Consider the following 10,216-nt stretch of genomic DNA (forward strand, 5'->3'; position numbering starts at 1 on the left):
CGAGACACGCGACTTCAAGTCTTGATCATCGTCATGGGGTTACATCAAGTTAGTATGCAAGGCCGGTCTAGCTCCATCGGGATGCGTCAAAGATGACTGCCTAGTGATCAAGTGCACTATCGAGGTCATTACCTCTGAGAGCTTCGACGACCACAGAGAAGACAACGTCGTGGCCGTGTCACCCTTGGAAATGATCAATAAAATTGGTGGACTTCTTGAGAACGGCCTCAAAGCGGACATGACCGTCAAGATCGGTTTGTTCAAGAGGTTCAAGGTGCACGGTTGCATCCTCGCCGTGCAGTCGCCAGTATTTCGTGCACAACTGTGTGGCTCCATGGTGGAGAGTAGGAGAAGCAGCATCCGTATCAAGGACATGGACGCTAGAGTTTTCGAGGTCCTGCTACATTACATGTACAAGGACTCACTGCCAGCATTCATGGAGGAGACCACCGAAGACGCTACAAACATGGCCCAACATTTGCTCATCATGGCCGATCGGTACGCCATGGAAAGATTGAAGCTGCTTTGCGCCAACAAGCTGAGCAAGACGCTAGATGTCAACACCGTGGGTTTTACTCTGGATTTTGCTGAGAGAAACAACCGCCAGCAACTGAAGGATTTCTGCATCAAGTACATGGTACGGAACCATGATAGGTTTAGAGAAATCATGAAGACCAAAGGATTCATCCAGTTAACTGAGAATTACAGAAGCCTTGTGTGTGAATTATTCAAAGCTTTTGCAAATTAACCTATAATAGGGGCGATCGATTGTATTTGCTGGTATGATAAACTTTGCCTGTTAATTACTGAATTTTCTACATCTTTCTCCTACGCCCGTTGTATTTTTCTCTTCTGATGCGGATTTCCCTCCATGTACAGTAGGTCCCGTGCATGGCAGAGACGTCGGATTTCTTTGAGAGATTGATGTACTTTTATGCAAGGCAATACATTTAAATTATTTTATTTGCTTTGTTACACATTATAAAACAGTGTAAACAAGAATGCAAAGATAGCGTGCTTGGGCGTGCCACCCAATGCAAGCTAGCCTTCCTAGAGCTCTGTGCGTGGTGTGGGTGTCACACAGTCATCCTACTGTGCCAATTGTGCCATGTGGCACCATATCAAATATATATAGCGTCAAGTAGGTGCAATGATATGGTGCCCGCATCGACAACAAACTGGTGGTGATGGGTCGAAGTATCATATGTAATGAGCTATTTTAACCATGTTCGATGTGATGTCCTTTAGTAAACTTTCTTAGTATACTATATTGACTATAATTGTAAAAGTTTTCGAGAAGTTAGAATTAACCTATACTAGTACCAACCAGGATAAAAAATCCGATAACAATATAGTTGGATACGAGCACAAATTAAATATCAGAGATGACGGTGTACCCCAAGGTCACAGCCATTGGAGTATCCACTTCTCCATTGAAGAGGCATGGGGGACATAAAGATATCCCAATATCAAAATTCCTCGCCTTCTTCTCCATGAGCTTCGACTTCCCTCACAAGTGATGGGCCTTGAGGATGACCTCCAAACCTTAAGAAATTTTCCAAAATTAATCCACAGTTTTGGAATCTTCCATGCAGCACCAAAATTGATAGAGTTACCTATAAACCCAAGAGTATGATAAATAGCACAAAGGATTCAAGAGGGATTAAGCTTGGTGGAATAAAAAAAAATCCAGGGCTCATTTTCTCTTCCTCTCTGCAAATGAAAATCTAATCGGCTAGAGAGGGAGCAATAGAAGATCAGATACGTCAACAATGGTGTTCTTTCATCTGCTAAAAATGGGTTTCTTTCCAAGAACCCTTCTTTCATGTAAGAAGGTGGGTAATATACGACCCTCCCCTCCGTGCACACGCACAATCTATCGGTTACCTAGATCTTTGTACGAGCATGGTGGTTCCAGGAAAACTCGGTGTTCCAAAACCCCGGAGACTCGGGATCCATTCGGGAATATCTCCAGGTTAGATAATACCTCTCAGGCTGAACTTGTAGATGGTTTCGTAGGGTTTAGGCCTCTTCATCAGGAAACAAGTACATTCTATCGGATACCAGCTTTGGTAGTCTAGGGTGTGTGTTTGTAGGCATGTATCCCACTCTTACTCTTCGTGAACATCTTTTCATATTCCATCATTTCTATCGACTCAAAGAATAGGAAATCAATATAAATTACTAATGCGTCATCTTTTTTATCGCTTTTGAACTAATGGTTTTCCAACCACATTTGCTTTCTTCATCGGGGCAAAAACTTTCATATCCTCATGTAAACCATTAGCTTCATAATCGTACAATGTCATTATCACCAAAATTCACATCGGAGTTAACATGTCATTTCGCATCTGCATGTGAACCACTCACCGCGCCAGACAAGCAAAGGGGCATGTGAAGGTTTGAATCGATTCCACAATGACAAAATATTTTTGGTGCCCTTCTAACTCCGCTTGGCTAATTTACCTTTTGTCGTTCCATGACAAAGACATCACACAAGATCTTAATCTTTAGAGGATTCTTTAGTTTGCCCCTACCCGAGATCTGTCGGATTCGACTGTCACTCACAAACTGGGGTCATAATATTAACTGATAGGTAAGAGAAAACTTATTGATTATATGTATGATAGTCTTACCTTGCTTTAGTAATAATCATCCAAAGAGTACAAAAAGAGAATATCAAAGTTGGCTAATATGAACGTTAAAACTGCAAGGCAGAATGGCTACACAACTTTAAAAAGGAACCACACACGGAGCTGAAGTATAACATTCCTGTCGAAACAACACATATTCTAATGCCTATGTCCATTTTAATTAAAGTAACTTATAAGTAGCTACATATGTTTTATTTATGGTGCACAATCTAATTAGTTTTTGCTTTTTAATAAACATAACAGGTTTATCCAATATAGAAAACTCTCATGCGACCAAGTGATGACCCACAAGTATAGGGGATCTATCGTAGTCATATCGATAAGTAAGAGTATCAAACCTAACGAGGAGCAGAAGGAAATGACAAGCTGTTTTCAGCAAGGTATTCTCTGCAAGCACTGAAATTATCGGTGACAGATAGTTTTGTGATAAGGTAATTTGTAAAGGGTAACAAGTAACAAAAGTAACTAAAGTGCAGCAAGGTGGCCCAATCCTTTTTATAGCAAAGTACTAGCCTGGACGAATTCTTATATCAAGCAAAAAGCTCCCGAGGACACATGGGAATTATTGTCAAGCTAGTTTTCATAATGCTCCTATGATTCACGTTCGTTACTTTGATAATTTGATACGTGGGTGGACTTGTGCTTGGGTGTTGTCCGTACTTGGACAAGCCTCCCACTTATGATTAACCACTCTGGCAAGCATCCACAACTACAAAAAAAAATTAAGACAAGTCTAACCATGGCATGAAACATATGGATCCAAATGAGCCCCTTACGAAGCAATGTATAAACTAGGGTTTAAGCTTATGTCACTCTAGCAACCCATCATCTACTTATTACCTCCCAATGCCTTTCCCTAGGCCCAAATCATGGTGAAGTGTCATGTAGTCGGCATTCACATAACACCACTAGAGGAAAGACAACATACATCTCATCAAAATATTGAATGAATACAAAATTCACATGATTACTTATAACAAGACTTCTCTCAACAAACGTAACTACTCACAAAGCATGTTTGTGTTCAAGATCATAGGGGTATTGAATATCATTAAGGATCTGAACATATGATCTTCCAGCAAATAAACTAACTAGCATCAACTACAAGGAGTAATCAACACTACTAGCAACCCACAGGTACCAATCTGAGGTTTGGAGACAAAGATCGAAGGCAAGGGATGAACTAGGGTTTGAGAGGAGATGGTGCTGATGAAGATGTTGATGGACATTGACCGCTCTCGATGAGAGGATCATTGGTGATGACGATGGCTTCGATTTACCCCTCTTGGAGGGAACTTTCCCGGCATAATAGCTCCACCGAAGCCCTAGATTGGTTCCGCTTAGGTTCAGCCTCAAGAGGGCGATGCTTCGTCCTGAAAACTTTCTCTTGATTTTTTTCAGGTCAAAGCACATCATATAGCAGAAGATGGGCACCGGGGGCCAGCCAGGCGAAGGAAATATGCCCTAGAGGAAATAATAAAGTCGTTATTTATATTTCCTTATATCACGATAAATGTTTATTATTCATGCTAGAATTGTATTAACCAAAAACTTAATACATGTGTGAATACATAGACAAACAGAGTGTCCCTAGTTCATCCCTAGCTCGTTAATCAAAGATGGTTAAGTTTCCTAGCCATAGACATGTGTTGTCATTTGATGAACGGGATCAAATCATTAGAGAATGATGTGATTAACAAGACCCATCCGTTAGCTTAGCACTATGATCGTTTAGTTTATTGCTATTGCTTTCATCATGACTTGTACATGTTCCTATGACTATGAGATTATGCAACTCCCGAATACCGGAGGAACACTTAGTGTGCTATCAAACATCACAAGGTAACTGAGTGATTATAAAGATGCTCTACAGGTGTCTCCAATGGTGTTTGTTGAGTTGGCATAGATCAAGATTAGGATTTGTCACTCCGATTGTCAAAGAGGTATCTCTGGGCCCTCTCGGTAATGCTCATCACTATAAGCCTTGCAAGAAATGTGACTAATAAGTTAGTTGTGGGATGATGCATTGCAGAACGAGTAAAGAGACTTGCCGGTAACGAGATTGAACTAGGTATGATGATACCGACGATCGAATCTCGGGCAAGTAACATACCGATGATAAAGGGAACAACGTATGTTGTTATGTGGTTTGACCGATAAAGATCTTCGTAGAATATGTAGGAGCCAATATGAGCATCTAGGTTCCGCTATTGGTTATTGACCGGAGATGTGTCTCGATCATGTCTACATAGTTCTCGAACCTGTAGGGTCTGCACGCTTAACGTTCGATGATGATTTGTATTATGTGTTTATGTGATTTGATGACCGAAGGTTGTTCGAAGTCCCAGATGAGATCACGGACATGACGAGAAGTCTCTAAATGGTTGAGACATAAATATTGATATATTGGAGGACTATATTCGGACATCGGAAAGGTTCCGAGTAATTCGGGTATTTTTCGGAGTACCGGAGAGTTACAGGAATTCGCCAGGGGAAGTAGTGGGCCTTAATGGGCCATACGGGAAAGGAGAGAAGTGCCTCAAGGGATGACTGCGCCCCCCCATGGGCTGGTCCTAATTGGACTAGGAGGGGGCGGCGCCCCCCTCCTTCCTTCTCCCCTCCTCCTCCTTCCCTCCTTCTCCTACTTGGAATAAGAAAGAGGAGGGGAATCCTACTTGGATTGGGGAGTCCTAGTAGGATTCCCCACACCTGGCGCGCCCTCCTAGGGCTGGCCACCTCTTACCTCCCCTCCTTTATATACGTGGCCAGGGGGCACCCCATAGACACACAAGTTGATCTTTTAGCCCTGTGCGGTGCCCCCCTCCACAGTTACACACCTCGGTCATATCGTCGTAGTGCTTAGGCGAAGCCCTGTGCCGGTAACTTCATCATCACCGTCACCACGCCGTCGTGCTGACGAAACTCTCCCTCCACCTCAGCTGGATCAAGAGTACGAGGGACGTCCACAAGCTGAACGTGTGCAGATCACGGAGGTGCCATGCGTTCGGTACTTGATCGGTTGGATCGCAAAGACGTTCGACTACATCAACCGCGTTACTAAATGCTTCCGCTTTTGCTCTCCTTGCTCGTTGCTATGCTTCTCCTAGATAGATCTTGTGTGATTGTAGGAAATTTTTGAAATACTACGTTCCCCAACAGTGGCAACCGAGTCAGGTCTTGATAACCCACAAGTATAGGGGATCGCAACAGTTTTCGAGGGTAGAGTATTCAACCCAAATTTATTGATTCGACACAAGGGGAGACAAAGAATATTCTCAAGTATTAGAAGTTGAGTTGTCAATTCAACCACACCTGGAAAACTTAATATCTGCAGCAAATTATTTAGTAGCAAAGTAGTATGGAAGTAACGGTAACGGTGGCATAAGTAACAATGGCAGTTTTTGTAGTAATTGTAACAGTGGCAACGGAAAAGTAACTAAGCAAAGATCAGTATGTGAAAAGCTCATTGGCATTGGATCAGTGACGGATAATTATGTCGGATGCAATTCCTCATGCAACAGTTATAACATAGGGTGACACAAAACTAGCTCCAATTCATCAATGTAATGTAGGCATGTATTCCGAATATAGTCATACATGCTTATGGAAAAGAACTTGCATGACATCTTTTGTCCTACCCTCCCGTGGCAGCGGGGTCCTATTAGAAACTAAGGGATATTAAGGCCTCATTTTAATAGAGTACCGGACCAAAGCATTAACACTTAGTGAATACATGAACTCCTCAAACTACGGTCATCACCGAGAGTGGTCCCAATTATTATCACTTCGGGTGTCAGGACCCCGATCCTAAGTCACACCGATCTAGCATGTAACACATCATATCACTTTCCGGCCTCACGCACGGTATGCCCACGGGTGCCACCTTACCTGGCCCGGGACCGTTTGCGCCTTTTGGCTCACATATATGATAGTGTCGCTAGCATCCATATGACAGAGAACCCGGGCTGACATGACTAGTCGTAAACTCAAAGTGGCACTAACTTACAGGGACATGCATACATGACCCAGCAATGAACGTGTCGGTCATCAGTGAGTGAATCCGGGCTGTAGCAGCTAGGCTAACAGGACTCCGGGGAATCCGGCTGTAGCAGGCTATCAGGACTCCGGTAGACACCGCGTGACATTTCCCCAAAGGGACAGACACAGGAACGAAGAAGGACACATGCCGGCCAGCCTAAGTGGTCCAGAGTAGTAGCAAGCTACCATGGCTCAGAGGAAGCACTAGGAGACATTTCCCGGTAAGAGAGGCTCAAGGATAAACAACTAGGTTGTCGGATCCCACACATACCAAGCATTTCAATAACATACACACAATATGCTCGATATGTGAAAATACAACATGGCATCACAACAAAACTCTACGACTCAAAGTATTTATTCAATAGGCTCTGAGGAGCCAAGTATTACAAACATGGGTCTGATGACCCAGCATACAAAGCATACAGGCAACGGAAGCATAACATGTCTTAGTACAGACAACTACAAATGAAAAGAGCTGAGAAGCCTGACTATCTACAAGACCCTCCCAAGGTACAAGCTCGTATCTGAGGTTACAAGCTAAACGTCAAAGTCCACGCGAAACTACTAGCGAGACTGAAGTCTCTCTATAAAAACATAAATTAAGCAAACGTGAGTACAAATGTACCCAGAAAGACTTACATCAGAACTAGCTACATATGCATCCGTGTCAACAAAGGGGTGGTGGAGTTTAACTGCAGCGAGCCAGCTTTGACTCGGTGGATGTCCTGAACTACGACTGCTGGTAACTCTTTTGAGGTGGCGCACACGAGTCCGCATATTCACCATATCAATACACCACTATGGATCCACTCCCGTCTCCCTACGAGAACACCATCCATAGCACTCATGCTTATCTTGCGCGTTTTAGAGTATCCACTTTCACTTGTCTATGAACTGTACAGGCAACCCAGAAGTCCTTTGCCGCTGACGCGGCTATTTGAATAGATGATGTTAACCCTGACTCAAAGGAACCCGTCCCCGTCCCATCAACAATGTTCCCTCTTGGAACACGTATCTACGTCCAGTCCGGACACTGTGCCATGCCGTGCGTCACCCGGACACACGCGTCATGCATCACCTGCCCGCACACCTGACTGCAAATGTCCGTGTAACCGCAAGGTAGGCTCTGATAAGCACGGAACTCAATTCCTATGAGCCGTATCACAAGACAATCCACCATGTTTTCCAACATGGCCTATCATCACCAACTTGACCAAAATGGGTCAAGACACTTAAGTCTCATCATTAGGACATGATCATTCCAATTCATCACCCAGATGGATCAGAACCGACACAACTCTAAGCATGGCAAGCGAGCAAGGAAGAGTGGTCGCAACAATGCTCAAGCAACTCCTAAGCATGCTAGGATGATTTAGCTATTTGGTGGCAATGACAGGTCATGCAAAGGAATGGGTCCAACTATCGAGAAAAGGTAATAGTTGAAACGTTATTATCCTAATGCAATCAAAGAGAGCAAGAGCAGAGAGTAGGATTGTATCGAAATGAACAAGGGGGGTTTGCTTGCCTGGCACTTCTGAAGATAGTAATAGCTCTTCATCGGTGTCATCGAACTCATCGTCGGTGCCACGTCTACTGAGAGGGGACAAATGTTGGCAATAGAGAAGAAACACAATCAATGTGATGCGACAATATGATGCATGAATGTGACATGGCAATATGCTGTGATTTGAGCTAATGCAACTAGAAACGATTTAAATGGAGTTGGTTTGAACCCAAGGTTCAAATTCAAACTCCATATGTGAGAATTCAAATGCCATTTATATGATTTGTCTTAAACAGTGAACAAAAGTTGTTCTAACATGCATGGAAATAGTACCATTGGATAGATTGAATTTTTCTGATAATTGTTCATATATAAATTATTTCATTCTGAGCTACGGTTGATTTTCTATGATTTTTCAAAGTTTAGGTTATTTTCTGAAAATAAATAAATCATTTAGATTTATTTAAAATAAAAAAACATTACTGCGTCAGCAAAGCGTCATGATGATGTTAGCAGGTCAACAGGACGGTCCATGTCAAACCTGACCAGTAGGGCCCACTGGTCAGTGACACAGCCCACTGGTCAGTGACACAGAGTCAGCTACAGAGGCTGACACGTGGACCCGGTCAATGCTGACGTGGCCAAGTCAAACTGACCGTTGGGGCCACGGGCATTAGCTTAATCTAAGCAGGGAGATAAACCTATGATTAATTAAGGGCGTGGGGCCCATTAGTCAGTGACCTAAGGCTATTAGGTTAGCGGCGCCTAATCTACAGTTAGGCCGGCGTTTAACCGTGGTTAACTCACCGGTGAGGTGCCACGGCAGCTGGATGGCTCGGAAACCGCCCACAGGGCACGGCTTGCGACGCGGTTGGGTTCTACGGTGAGCTAGGGCTCGTGCGCATCCAGCGGTGGCTGTGGGAGGTGATAACCCACAAGTATAGGGGATCGCAACAGTTTTCGATAAGTAAGAGTGTCGAACCCAACGAGGAGCTAAAGGCAGAACAAATATTCCCTCAAGTTCTATCGACCACCGATACAACTCTACGCACACTTGACGTTCGCTTTACCTAGAACAAGTATGAAACTAGAAGTACTTTGTAGGTGTTGTTGGGTAGATTTGCAAGAATATAAAGAGCACGTAAATAAAAGCCAGGGGCTGCTTAGATAAAGACACAACTAAATTAGTTTTAGTAAAGAGCTTTTTGTTAAGAGAAAGTTATTTGTCCCTAGGCAATCGATAACTAGACCGGTAATCATTATTGCAACTTTATTTGAGGGAGAGGCATAAGCTAACATACTTTCTCTACTTGAATCATATGCACTTATGATTGGAACTCTAGCAAGCATCCGCAACTACTAAAGATCATTAAGGTAAAACCCAACCATAGCATTAAAGCATCAAGTCCTCTTTATCCCATACGCAACAACCCCCTTACTCGGGGTTATGCTTCTGTCACTCAAGCAACCCACTATAAGCGAATCATGAATGTATTGCAACACCCTACAGCGGGAATCCCTCACGCTTGCGCGACATGGAGATCACCATAGGACGACACCAATAATAAAACATGCAACTCAAACCAATCACGATCATCAATTAACCCATAGGACAAAACAGATCTACTCAAACATCATAGGATAGCCATACATCATTGGGAAATAATATATAGCGTTGAGCACCATGTTTAAGTAGAGATTACAACGGGTAAAAGAGGGGTTACACCGCTGCATAGCGGGGGAAGAGTTGGTGATGATGGCGGTGAAGTTGTTGGTGAAGATTGCGGTGATGATGATGGCCCCGACGGTGTTCCGATGCCACCGGAAGAGATGGGGAGAGGGGCCCCCTTCTTCTTCTTCTTCTTCCTTGACCTCCTCCCTAGATGGGAGAAGGATTTCCCTCTGGTCCTTGGTCTCCATGGCATGGGAGGGGCGAGAGCCCCTCCGAGATTAGATCTGTCTCTCAGTCTCTCTCTGTTTCTATCTTCTCTGATTCTGCCCTTTCACCGTTTCGTAT

The 10,216-nt window shown here is 43.6% G+C and overlaps 1 pseudogene; it reads left to right on the forward strand.

Annotated features, from left to right (window-relative positions):
- Positions 1-748, forward strand: part of LOC119315671 — a 9,246-nt pseudogene extending 8,498 nt beyond the window's left edge.
- The last annotated feature ends 9,468 nt before the right edge of the window (positions 749-10,216 follow it).

This window comes from Triticum dicoccoides, chromosome 6A, assembly GCF_002162155.2.
Source record: "Triticum dicoccoides isolate Atlit2015 ecotype Zavitan chromosome 6A, WEW_v2.0, whole genome shotgun sequence".
Lineage (NCBI taxonomy): Eukaryota > Viridiplantae > Streptophyta > Magnoliopsida > Poales > Poaceae > Triticum > Triticum dicoccoides.